Source organism: Lycorma delicatula, chromosome 6 (genome assembly GCF_047948215.1).
Source record: "Lycorma delicatula isolate Av1 chromosome 6, ASM4794821v1, whole genome shotgun sequence".
Taxonomy (NCBI): Eukaryota; Metazoa; Arthropoda; class Insecta; order Hemiptera; family Fulgoridae; genus Lycorma; species Lycorma delicatula.
The window spans coordinates 97,765,895-97,779,706 of record NC_134460.1 but is presented as its reverse complement, the minus strand read 5'-3'; positions in this window follow the sequence as shown (position 1 = coordinate 97,779,706).

The following is a 13,812-nucleotide window of genomic DNA, read 5'->3' as shown; positions in this document are numbered from 1 at the left end:
AATATCAAGTGGCTTATGGCCAGCTAGATCACCTGATCTTTCTCCTGCAGATTTTTTTCTCTGGGGATACCTAAAAGGTTGTGTATTCAAAAATAATCCACACATCATTGAAGAACTGAAAGCCAACATAACTCAAGAATTACGAAAAATTGGAGTAGGTACATTTCGAAACATGAAAAAGATGGTAAAGGCTTGGATTGATGAAACGATTGATACTTTCAACATTGTTATAAAAAATCTGATTTTAATATTGTTTTGAATAAATAATTGTAATATTTATAACTAATCGCAATAAATATAGCAAGTTATTTTTATTTAAATTGGATTGTGTTTTAAAACAAACACCCACTGCAATCCAAGGATTGCCATGCAATTTTATTAAGAAGTTGGATGAAACCCACATAAGTAGGGACGTAGGATAACATACGCGATGGAAATAATTTAGTATTTTGGATTTATAGCTAATAGCCAATGTTAAATTTAAATTATAGCTCGGAAATGGAAAAATGCATCGAACGTGGTAGGACTTTGGATATAAAAAATACTCGTTTAAAATTATTTAATATATTTTAAATCACGAGTTCACAATTTCTAATTATATTTATGATTAAGATATTTCTATTTACATAAAATTATTCTAATAAGTTATTTATAAAAAGAGAATATCTTTATAATGAATCTTAAATAGAGCTATAGATTTTATGAAATCTACATGTACGATATATTTAAATATAAATTATTTAAAATTTGTTAACAACTTTTTTACTATGCTACCTTAAACGTTATCTAAAACTTTTGTCTGAAACAATTTTTGATATGACCAATCCTTACGGCAAGGGATCACCAAAATGTTGCAGAAATTGTAAGAAGATGGGAATTTGTCGTATACTAAACATGTGAAACTTTTTTCATATGCAATCATTGTCGTATTGAGTAAATTTGAAGTTTTTCTTAACTTTGAGGCGGAAATATTTTTTATCCACTAATTAGCATCGATGAAATCTACCTTTGTCTTCCGGCGTGCCGAAAGGGATTTTTTTTTTAATAATTATATCTAAGGCGAGTAAATGTAAAAAAAGGCAGGCGGTAATTATCCACACACACACACACACACACACACACACACACACACACACACACACACACACACACACACACACACCAACATATATATATATATATATATATAAATTAAATTTCAATTGAATTTTTTGTGAATAAAAGCGATTTAGCTTGATGTCTGAATAAATCAGATAAACAAACATAAGAAACAAAAGGGATAATTCTTTTCATTTCTGCATGAAACTCCAAAATATCAATTGTAAATTAAATATACCGACCTCCTTGGTGTTTTTTTTTCATCTGAAAAGTTCTGGGTTTGAATCCCGGATAAATATTTAAATCTCATAAGCAAAAATTTCATCTCCTATTAAATACAGCAATAGCCTACATATACATCACAAAATATTATTTTGAGCGATGTCCAGGTACTTAAATTGTATGCACAATAAAGTACAAAAATTATAAATGTTTTTTTTTATAGCAAAATTAGGCAATAACTTAGACTAAATTTTATACGGTTAACGTAGTGATTTGATTGCTAGGTAATTAACTAATGTACGGAAAGACTCCGGTTCGATTACCTGGTTGGGTTTATGGTTTGATATTTACTTTTTGTCAGACACAGTTCGTTGTCTTATTACCTTCGTACAAGTTAAAAAACTACATCATAACCGTGTCTTAAGAAAAATAAAAATAAATAACTGGGAATAAATATTTTTATTTCAGTAGATATGTATGTATATAATTAAAAATATACAAATGTTATGTTTTAAATGATAAAATTACAGTCCGTTTCTAATTTTTGTTTTATATATGGTTCTAGTCTTAGTAAGTTAATGTTGTTGGTACAGTGTTTGTCGATTAGGCGTAGGCGAGTTGACTAGCAGCTCTGCCGTACGTGTTGTACGACGATAGCCGAACGTTATACGCGGAAATACACGAACATACTAGCTGTTCGTCATTTGCATTTCTGTTATCTGCTGTTACGGTCAACAAATTTGTTTATGTAGCAGGACTAACATTTGTTTTTTTCTTTTTTTTATATAAAAAGTACTCGTTATGTTTGTTGTGTATTTAAATTTTGTGAACGCATATTTAAACTAATTAAATATAGTTATTTATGTAATTTAAATATTGTTCAAATGAAATACTTTTGGTAAGTATATATTCTTTTAAGTAGGCCTAATTATTAGAGTTTGTGTGTTTTAAGACCATATAACTTTATTATTGTATTTCTGTTTAATGATTTTAATAAACTATTGCCCAATGTATGACTCATAGTTTAGGCAATCCTTCAATATATATATATATATATATATATATATATATATATATATATATATATATATATATATTTATATATATATACGTAGAGCTACTATAGACGTTTATGAGTTCTTCATGAAGTAATATTTTCAAACTAAATCTCCGTTCTTAATGAACCTTCCCCCAAGCATACAAATTATTAAAAGCCACGAAAAGCCTTGTTTTAATTAAAAGCAATTAACGATAAGTATCTTCTAAGCTTACTGAATATTTCTGTGAAATCCTTTTGATTTTATGTTGCATTTTTTTGTGTTAAATAGAATATAAAGTACATTTTATTGTACATTACAATAATCAGGGTTTTGATAATTATGATTACCGTTACTGTTTCCTTTTTATTAATAATCATTAACTTAGAGCTTATCTACTGATTATTCTGTATTCCCTTTTCAATTTATAAAATGTTTTAACTACTTTGTTTTAAATATTTAAATATATTCCAGTTTATTACTACGAATTGATTCATTACGGTAACATTTTTCTATTTAATAGTTAAATGTGTATAATAATAATTATTATATTTTACAATAATTGTATACGTATTTATTGCCTTTACATTGCAAATATTGGATATTTATTATATCTTCTTTTACTGTAATTCTAATTAACTAAACTTTAAGTACACTTAAGTACAAACATAACCTATCTCCGTAAATGTTCATCCATGACTATACAAATACAGTTAAGATATTTTCAAGTAAAACATCTGGCAATCATGTAGGATAATTTGCTAAATAATCAACTTATTAATATTTCAAAATCCTTTAAGTAATTTGTTGTTGCATCCACTCTCGATAAATATACGAGTGTATTTAAACATTTTTAAATACATTATAATTTTATAAATGAAACTGCATGTTGATAGTGGTACATAAATTATCTTACAACAAAATTCCTCCGTTAAAAAAAAATTCTAAATTATACTGATGAAAAATTCCTGGTTATCATTATAAGATTGTATGTATTTATAGTATAATGGTTATAAATAGCATGCAAATTAAAAAGAGTAGAACCTAAAGGTTATTAAATATATGCAGAAACTATGAATTTAAATAAATAACTATATTTAGTCTAATTTTAATTTTAAGTAAAAGTTGCAATTGCATTATTAAAAAAAAAAAAGAAGAAAAAAGGTGGAATATCCCTAAGAATAACACTGCGCTTAACCAGAAATGAATCCTACTTTAGGAGTCGCACATTACCGCAAAATTTAGTGTAGGTCATTCTTTTCTAAACTTGTATCTTGCACATTAAAAAAACAATGCAAGTTTTTTTCCGTTTTTAAAGTAATAATGAGTCCGACTATTATACCTTTTTCAAATATTTTTCTTTTTGCTATTTATTACCCATAATTTATAACACAAACACCACTAAGCTTTCCAGTAATTATAGAATTTCTGTTAAATACAGTAAAAAGTTTCAGGATTTAGTATGGTTCTTTCTCAGTGGTAGTTCTAAGCAACTGATCCATTTAAACTTTTTTCATACACCGTAGCAGATATGTTGGATCAGGAAAACACAAGATCTAAATATTACATGAATATTAAGGTTAGTTAATGGTTTATTCCTTTTCACAAAATTCTAACCTTAATCCTAACCTCTCCCAACAAAACGGATTAGCATCTGAACATGTCTCGATAACTCGCAAAACTTATTGACTAGAATATTGATAACGCGGAGCGGAATTTGACCTTGCACTGGTCACCCGCTGTCTAAACCTGCTTTTCAACATTTAGATGTTTTATTAAAGTATGAACTAAATTGAATTTGATCGGTAACTGCTCAGAATTACCCTTAATAGTCACCACCGTTATGAGTAAAATATTGGTTGATAGAAACAGTTTAACGATACACAGATCTATTACAACAGTTTTTGTCTTTTTATACATATACTAGATCCAAACTTGCGTCGGCCTCCGTGGCGCGAGTGATAGCGTCTCGGTCTTTCATTCGGAGGTCCCGGATTCGAATCCCGGTCAGTTATGGCATTTTTCGTAGTTACAAAAAATATATTTCATATATCTACGCACAAGCTTCGAATTTCTGTAGTGAATTTCAACAAGCAAAAAAAATGCAGTTCAGCTTGAAATAAATTTTAAGGAATAAATCAGTAGGCCGTGTCGCTGACTATCAGAATACATTTACGGTTGTACTTGCTATTGGTTCCAGTATTCTAAGGACAAATCCATTAGGATTTGACTTACACTCAAAGGACACAAAGTTGTGAAAAAATTCTTTTTCATATATTTTGAATCCTTTCAGACCATATAGTACGCATAATTTATTTTTTACATTATTTTACGGACGAGATAAACGATTTTCCCAAAATAACAAATTGTAACAAAATAATTATTGAATGGCAAAACATTTTCCCTTAAAAGTTACCATCGGTGAGATTTTTCCTCCTCCTACGGAAAAAAAACTAAATTGTTTAGAAAAACTTTTTGAAGCTACTTAATCAATGATTTTGCATTGAGATTAGGGGCTCAATAATAATAATAATAGGCGCTATAATAATACTTATGATTCAAGTTCAAGTTCAAATTTCCATTTCCAGAATTAAAGAATTGCCGTAGAAAAGTTTCCTAAAGAAAAATCCTCTTCCATTTCAGAAACTGCGTAGTATGATGAGTATCAGGCTGAAATGTACCGTAATGCTGAACTGTACAGCAGTAATAATATCATTTATAGGAAGGGATACAAACATCACTGTGTATACAATATTCATGTTTCAAATAACCTCCCAATATTTTTTATTAAAGCAATCTTAAATTCTATGATTGTAATAATGCGGCAGTTGCAATTTTAATTTTTTAGATTTTTATTGTTCTTAACATGTAATCGTAAATCTTACCAGTGTTTTGAACTGTAATTCTTGAAGGTGAACATTAGAGTCATTTGGGACAAGCTTTTAGACCAAGATAGCCTTACCAGATGAAATTATAATTATTATTATTACTTTTTTTTTTAACAATGAATGATTTTTGCTTTATTTTATGTTGGTAAGATTTTTTTTTTTGTTTAACCTCTGAGACAACCGTTAGGTATTGCTTCAGAGGATGACATGAATGATTTGTAGTGTGTGTGAAAATGCCATGCCTGACCGGGATTCGAACCCGGTACCTCCGGATGAAAGGCCGAGACGCTACCATTCGCGCCATGAAGTCCGGCTTGTAAATATACCTGTTGTATGTTTTTCTACATCTCTTTAATAATAAAATGAGAACGATTGGTTTTTTAATATTGAATAAAATTTAGAAAAAGAAAATAATTTTAGGTAAAAGAACTACATAATATAAACAGATGGATATTTTGATTTATTTGTCGTATATAAGTACACGTTAATTACTTAGTTATTACAGCTGATCATATATATTTAATTTATGACAGTAAAAATTATTTTATGGTTTTAGTTCATAAAAAAAAATAATAATAAATAAATGCAATATGTTGCCATATCATCACATAAATGTAGTAAATATCTCATTCCGGTCATGCTTTTATGACAGTAAGAATGTCGTGTGACCGTCACAACCTGTCCTCTATATGGTCATTAATACCAGCCTATGTGATATGAAAACTGCAATATTATTGTTATTATTCCTGTAAATTAAAATTATTTTACTGTAGCAACGTGATAATATACATGTTTGTTATATTTAGAAGTCAAATTAATAAGACGGTATCTCTTAGCCGGTATCAGATTTTTCACCGATCTAAACTAGTATGACTATTCTAAAACAAATTTATGTATTTATTTATATATTCAAACTATGTACATAGACTTGCTTAAATAAATCTTATACCGTTTTAAGTTTTAAAATAGTTGGTATTACGCGAATAGAATAATTAAAATATACTATTTAATAAATAAGTTTTATAGAATGTGTGATTTTTATTGTTCTATTTTTAAAGTAACTTGTTCGTTATTTGTCAATTTAAGACTGAAGATTAATTAATAAACTGATTTTAACTTAAATTAGATATTCTGGTCCAATATTTTGATTTTTTTTTTGTACAAAATTTTTTTTAATGGAATAGTTATCCAGTGAGGTACAGCTGTGTATAGTTTTTTAAATAAATTTAAAGTTAATTGATAAGTTAAATTTAAACTTAACTAGTTAAAATAAAAAAAAATAAAATAATTGTTAAATCGTTTTTTCATTCGAATAAACTTTAGTGTGACTAATAAAATCTTTATACGGGCTAATTTATAAAAAAAAAAAATATTCCAGATTATATTTATCTGTAATGTAATTAGAGTAAATTTGGTTTTGTTTGATTGTTAGAATATTTTTTTTTTATGATTAATTCACCATGTGAGCTTGAAGCTTGTACATAAGAGTACGAGATAGAAATTTCATAACGTATGAAAAATTCCATACCTGACCGGGATTCGAACCCGGGACTTCCGGATGAAAGGCCGAGACGCCATCACTCCGCCTCGGAGATCGGCTGTGTTTGGTGAAAAATTGAAAATTTTAATTTTCGTAATTAATCCAAAATGTTGATGATTAGAATAAACTTGTAATCTGGATTACTATATGTTTCCTGAAGAAAAGGCTTCCTTTAAAGAATTGTGGTGGTCTTATGAACGCACTTAATGAAATAAAGTTTATGTCACACTAATTTTTTTTCTGCGGTATTGTTTAGAGTTTTAATTTATTTTAAGAAATCCTGTAAAAAAAATCAAATTATACCTACAACATAACCTGTTTTTTCTGTAGAGTAATTTGAACGTAAAACATTTCGATTCGCCGGGGGATGTATCGTTGTGAGATTATAAATAAATATGTGTTTAAGTTCGCTTAACACAGTTTTTCATCTGTTGCTTAATATTTTAAATAATTTTCCGAATTTTACCTTCGATCTTCCGGCAGCTTTAAAAACAGAAAGAAATTGTTATTTTGTCTTTTTATATAGGTAAAAAATTTGTTTTACTCTGACTGTATTTAATGTACGCATGCCATTTTACAATTTCAATTAACAACAGAATAGAAGAAAATTGTGAAGGGAGAAAACTTTATAATAAAATTACCAGTAATCTCAACCTTCTGTTAAAGAAATTATTGTTGGTTCACCAATTTACATTCGAATATCTTCATAGATAATTACTGTACTACATTTTATACTTAAGTAAAGCAGTTGTGCTTTTTTGTAGCATGCGATTAAGATTCCTAGCAGTTTTAATGAGATTCTTCTCTCTTTTTACTTTCCTTTCCTGTTATTAACTGAAATTAAAAAATTCTGTACCTACCATAGCGGCTCTGTTAAAACTACAATTTAGTGCTAGCTTTTACTGGAATCAAAAAAGAATTTTTAAAAAATTAGCACAAATTAACTACAAACGAAAAAATCTTATAAAAAGAAAAACGATTTAAATGGCAGATTAAAGATTTTACCGCATGCGGTAAAATGTTTTCGCCATGATCGTGCTGTAATACAATGGTCAATCTTGCTTGCATTGGAACATTTATACATTGTTATGTTGGATGCATCTATTTTGTGATTTTTACCAGAATTAATCAATTTATTTAACCCAGCGGATTGGTCCACAGGTAAAACTTGTAAATGTAAATCAGCTGATTTCGAAGTCCGAGGGTTCTTAGATTCAAATCTTAGTAAAGGTAGTTTCTTTTATTCGGATTTGATTACTAGATCGTGGATACCGGTGTTCTTTGTGGTTGGGGTTCAATTGACCACTCGTCTCTAGAATGGTCGGTCTGAGTCTGTTTAGACTACGCGTTTACCGGTACATTACACTCCAGTCGTTAAATGACTTTAACTGTTGATGCAACTAAAAAAATGTTTAAATAAAAACAATATATATTTATAAATATTTGTTTCAAAAAATCAATTTTTGTGTTCTATTTCTTCTTTTTTTTAAAATGTTTAATTTTTTTTAATGTTTGTCCTTGTCTATCAAACTACAATTGTATAATGTGATCCTAAAACTTATTTAGAGATATGGAATCCTGCTTAGGGTAAATAACGGCAATATAGAGACTCTTCAGCGCTTCCAGGTTAAATTGGCTTAGTGGTTAACGCGTCTTCCCAAATCAGCTGATTTGGAAAGTCGAGAGTTACAGCGTTCAAGTCCTAGTAAAGCCAGTTATTTTTACACGGATTTAAATACTAGATCGTGGATACCGGTGTTCTTTGGTGGTTGGGTTTCAATTAACCACACATCTCAGGAATGGTCGAACTGAGAATGTACAAGACTACACTTCCTTTACTCATACATATCATCCTCATTCATCCTCTGAAGAATTATCTAAACGGTAGTTACCGGAGGCTAAACAGGAAAAAGAGAGGTTAAATTGGCGAGATGCATAGTTGCCACGGTTCTTTCGGAACGCGATAATCCACGAGTACTTAGGGTTACCGTCTGTTCGGCAAGAAATCAATCGATTAGCAAGTAGAAAATAATTTTTAATGACCACGTGAACCATCTAATTGTTAACCTGTTGGACAATGGCGAATATGTTAGGCCGTTAAGGCAGCTACATGTATTAAACCTAGGAACCTAATAGTGATGATCAGGCGGAGGCTTATTTTCTTAAGCTGTGTATCATCTAAGTGTTTATGCTAATATTTATGATTCTGTTTCTGGTGTCATTGGTCCTTGTGTTACTTTTTCATTTGCCTGGTGGTTTTACTTATATTACTGGACTTTTTATAGATTCCAGTACCTAATTGTGTACATTTTATCATTACATATGCTATCTTTGATATACTGTTGATGATTTTAGAATTTAATTAAGGTGTTACAAAGAAACTATTTAACAGCTGCATATTGTGATGAAATTTACTTATGGTTTCTACCTATGAACTGATTGTAAATATAATTTGAGGTAGAAAAAAAATGTTTGGAATAATAAATTTTGTCCTATTTTTATTTTATTTATCGTATTTCTCGGCTTAATTTTTTTCAAAAGAATTAGACAGGAATTTTTAATTTAGGAGCAACTAATTGGAGAATTTTAAAAAAATGATATAAATTACAAATTATGGATTCCTTTGATGGAATGGTGGCGTCTCAGTCTTTCTCCGGTGGTCCCTGTTCGAATTCCGGCCTGGCGTGGTATATTTCATACGCTATAAAACTTCATTTCCATATTCTCACGTACAAGCTTCTCTGTAAGTTTCTAAGGTGAATAAATTTATCAAGAAAAAAAAGTTCTATTGTAATTTGGAATATAAAACACGTGATAATAGTGCACTAAAAGCAGTAATAAAATATAATAAATTTGTCTGGTTAAGAGTACAGATTTATCTAAATAATTTGATTTTTTAATATACTTTTGCTATTAGAGTACATAAATGCAGATTATATTTTTTATACTTAAATATATTAGTATTTTTTGTACGCATGAATTGTAATGTTTGAATTACGCGGCTGGAACCTGTATCATAATGAGGACATTATTAAAAGGATTTTCATTATGATACAGATGTTAACTAATGCAAAGCCTACTTTGTTCAACCATTCACCAATCAAAAAATCGTGTTTAATGTATCAGCTGTTTTTTACTTTGGTTTTAATTCGATTTAGTAGGTAGCAAGCAGAGGTTAATTTGACAGTACACCGATAGTAGCTAAGTTTCTATATTACACTGTTTATCCTTTTGTTAGTTATGTCGGATTCTGAGGAAGAAATGTCTTGTAACACAAAAAGGCAAAACTTACGACTATTAATCTATGCCCACAAAGTTGTATAGTTTAATGAGTTTTTTGAAAAATTAAAAAAAAATAATAAATCCGTAAACAATTAATTCTATCATTGACTTAATCAATGAATAATCTCAGTATTTTCTAAATCGTAGAAATATACGGTATGAAATACTCTCTATAATGGCCATTAATGCACTCTTGCGAAGTTAACGACACCCATTAAGGATCGTGTAGCAACTTCATACTCGTGCATTAATGGTTATCATTATAGGATCGTTGCGTAATGTACTATTATGAAATGTGTGATACCTGCCTAAAAAAAATTGTTGGAAATATATGTCAAGTGCGATATATATAAATATAAATAAACCAATGTAGTGTTTTATCTTTTATCTATTAATTAATACTAGAATATGATTACTATATTTTCCTGTTATTCAATTGAAGAATAAATAGAGAAAAAAGATATCTATTAAAACAAGTAGTAAGTTCAGAGAAATAATGAAAATTACAATATTAACTTATTAATAATAAATACATTATCTCTATTAGTATTACCGATTATCTTTGATTTATTATACTATTTAAAACGATGAAAAAGTGTCTTAAAATTATATTCTGTCATGAATTTATAGCACTTCGTTATTAAATACGACAATATAATTTATTATTTATTTACCGGAATGATTGTTTGTTAAACCTTAATGTCACAATTTATAAGATGTTGATTGATAAGTACTTCGATAGACTTTCCTTAATGCTAATCGGATAATTAATTTGTCCTTTATAATGACTGTTTTAATCATATAACAAATTTTCTTTATCGTACACATGTTTCTTTATTTAAAATAATTCACTAAAGCAGAGCACTTTAAATTATTAATTATTAAAAATTAATTAAATCTATACTATTTCTTGTAGTAATAATTATAAGCATTTTACATATATTAAAAAAAATATATATTAATTTTATATATATATAAATTATTAATTTTATATAAATTCTTTTCTTTTGACGTGAAATGTCTTTAAAATCACACCGAAACACACGTTCTAGAACAGAAATTTGTAGCGGAACGAAAAGGTCTATATCGCCCTGCCTTAACAACTCCCTAACTATTAGTCTCAGAGACGTAAATGCGGTGTCATTCTATAACTTACATGGTCAGCACGCCGATACGACTTTCAGTTTGCATCACTGTGAGCGGGTTGGTGGGGAGGGGGCACAACGCAGATCGGGCAAAACTGGCCCTCTCGCTCATTTCCATTCAGTGTAACTCATGACTTAGACGTAATAGCGCGGTGATTCGTGTGTTTTTGTTTAGGTCGATTTAAATAATAATAAGTGTATTTTGGACAATATTTATGTGTAAAAAATTAAAGTAAACATGTAAAAAAGTATAAAAATTCAATATGTCAGCCTCAGCCCGCGCAAAAGCCAGCCGGAAATATAAATTTCGCATATCGTTGGAAAGGGGAGGTTATGGGCCACGCACAGGTACCCCAATGTTCATTGGCGAGCGAGCGAGACTGTTTCGGAAACGTTGCAAAGCTGGCACGGCGCGCTCAATGGACGACGCTGACGGCGCGACCTCAACAGCTGCCTATTATGCATTATGTCTCTTACTTCTCATATCATAGATCAGTTTTGAACAAAATTGCCGTCAAATATTATTCGAAATAAATATCATGTACCATTCAGCGTCTGTTTTATGTTAAAATTAAATTTAATACGCAGTCAATGTGTCGTTTTTATTTCAATCCAATACTCTAAAAGTGGCTGGCTGACATACAGACCGACCAATTTATCTGTAGAGTTGGCCAAATGAAGGAACTAAACTTTTCCATTGAAGATTTCCAGTTTAAAAAAAAAATACTATGGTGGCTCTCCTGTTTAACTCTACAGATAAGTTGCTCGGTCTGTAGCTCGGAGGATATCATCCAAGGTCTCTAACGTTTCACGTTAAGCCAACGGCCGTGCCCCACCCGATTGTTTTTGTTATAAAATTGCGGGTATCAACAGCTATGGTGGTTATTAGCTCAGTGGGAATTGGTAGCGTATGAAAAGTTGCCGCATCTGACCGGGATTCGAATCCGGAACCTCAGCAGGAAATGCCAATCCGTTACCTACTCAGTCACGGAGATCGGTTTTTAGATTTTTTATTTTTTGATTAAAGTTTAATTATATTCACACCAATTTTGTATTATGGAACAATTTTTTTTGTTGGTTTAATCCGTCTAGGATTATCCCCTCCTAAAAAAATATTTACTTTATAATTTTTGATTTATTTCCTAGCTTTTATGAACTCGTATTTGTATTACTGGCGTGAAAGTGTAGAAGTGTTTCATTTTTTCAGTGTTTTAGTGTTTTAACTAATATGATTACAAAAAAAAGCTTTGTTTACATGGATTTTGATTTTGGAAAATATAAAAATGATCAGTGCTAAGTTTTTAATTGTGCATTTTTAATTTTTCGTTTAAAGTAGAAAAAAATTGTGGTAACGAATTTAATGAAAGTTACTAATGTAGCCAAGTTAATTTTTTTTTTCATTTAGTTGATAAATTGACTGTTCTTACAAATTACAATTAAAAATACTAGAAACAGTGAGAGTTATGTGATCTAACAATTTGATTACATTATAACAATTTGATCACAAGTAAAGATTAAGATCTTTACTTGTGATTATTGATTTTAAGTAGATTTTTGTTAAACAATAGAAACCAAATCTTCGATTGATACCACTTAAACATCCGTTTTGCTGCACTATGATTGATTTAACTTGATAAGTAATAAAAATTCCAGTTAATCAAAAATTGCTACTCTATGAGATTGTAATTAAACCGCCTGGATTTACTGCTTTGTTGTTAAATTTTAGGTAAAATATTTTATTAATTTTTATAATGAAAATAAAGAAACTCAATTTGTAGCTGAAACTGTATTTAAATTTTTAATGAGATAAAATGATGTCATTGTGGTTATTTGTTTTATGATGTTGAGTATTGTAACTTAACGGTTGAAGACAATATGATATGAGACACAAGTGACTCATATACACAACATACCCATTTTTAAAACATAACAAGCATCTTATGCCAAGCTTACTAGTGATAATGAGGTGAAAAATGATCTACCTTTTCCTTTATCATGAAAGATAATAAACTGCTGTACCATATTTGCACACGGCAAGCCCTGCAAAATTAAGTGATATTCAGTTTTTTAAACATCACTTTGAAGTCTAGTTGTGTACTGAATATAATATATTCAGTAAAAGGTAAAGGTTGCTTATCGTAAAGGTCGCCGATCGTAATGATATTCAGCAAAGGTCGTCTCTCGTTTCATCCTTAGTGCTACCATCAGCTGCATTCCTCCTCTGTTGTATAATCTACGTCAGAGGCGACAGGCAGCCACCACCAAAACTGCCTTCTACGAGACTGGGTGATAAGCAGTAGCCACCCTTATCTCCACCTTTCGTTGCAGGGTATCCAGATTCTGTCGGCACCTCTTGACACGCACTGTCGTACTACAAACTGGGGCAGCAAACAAAAATTATTTAGAACCACGGAAGCTATCAACCTCTTCCTAGACGACCTAGGTCCCCTTATATTGGTCATCACTCCTGCTATTGCCGATGCTTGCTTGTCGAGATGCTTGCTTCACAATTTCATCTGTGTGCACGGTGAGTTTCCTGTTCTTGTCCAGCCAGACGCCAAGGTATTTCCCCCTGGTCACTGGCCGGACTTCTGTGCCAT